The 653-nt window shown below is 54.8% G+C and overlaps 1 pseudogene; it reads right to left on the bottom strand.

Moving 5' to 3' along the window:
- Positions 1–3: 3 nt before the first annotated feature.
- On the bottom strand, positions 4–547 carry LOC103258881 (annotated as a pseudogene).
- Positions 548–653: the final 106 nt, after the last annotated feature.

The raw sequence follows: 653 nt of genomic DNA, 5'->3' as shown, positions 1-653 counted from the left end.
CCAGGTGCTCCCATCTGCTGGGCTTCCACCAATCACTTCCCATAGACTCTCATCGCTGTAGGCCACATGCAGAAAATAGTCTTCCTCATGGTTGTCCTCATACAGCTGGCCCATCGCAGCACTAGTGGGAGGGGTAGTGTTGTTGACAAAGAAAAATAAGGCGTCCTCAGGTCTCATGTGGCTCCTCTTCCGGATTAAGAAGTCGAACTGGCCAACAGGGAGGTCAGAGGGCACTAGGTACTTCCGCTTGTCCAGAGCAGGCACCCTGGCTTTCGGAGCCTTCTCCACGATCACAGGGACCCTGTCCGGATATTCCTTCCGGATCTTTTCTCCTTCCTTTTTCCGATATTCGAAGGGATGGTCCTCCTTATACTGGAACTTCATGATGGTCCGCAGGGTTTCCAAGATCCCCGGACGGGGCCTGCCTTCCTCGCCGATGAGTGCGTCTCGTCCTGCTTCCCTGCGCCAATTTCAAGATGGTACCTGAATCGCTTCGGGCACGTCGGCGCCCGCCGCGACACCGCGAAGCCGAGCGTGCAGAAGGGATCTCGGGTCCCTCGCCCAGAGGTAGGGAAAGGCCAGGTGAAGAAATCCCAGCGGCGTTTTAGGAAAATGTTTTCTAAGAAATGTGATCTTCATTATATCCGTAGCAG

This window comes from Carlito syrichta, unplaced genomic scaffold (genome assembly GCF_000164805.1).
Source record: "Carlito syrichta isolate Samal-C Ts95f unplaced genomic scaffold, Tarsius_syrichta-2.0.1 Scaffold504, whole genome shotgun sequence".
Taxonomy (NCBI): domain Eukaryota; kingdom Metazoa; phylum Chordata; class Mammalia; order Primates; family Tarsiidae; genus Carlito; species Carlito syrichta.
The sequence above is the reverse complement of the archived record's forward strand: the minus strand, read 5'-3'. Positions and strand labels throughout refer to the sequence as shown.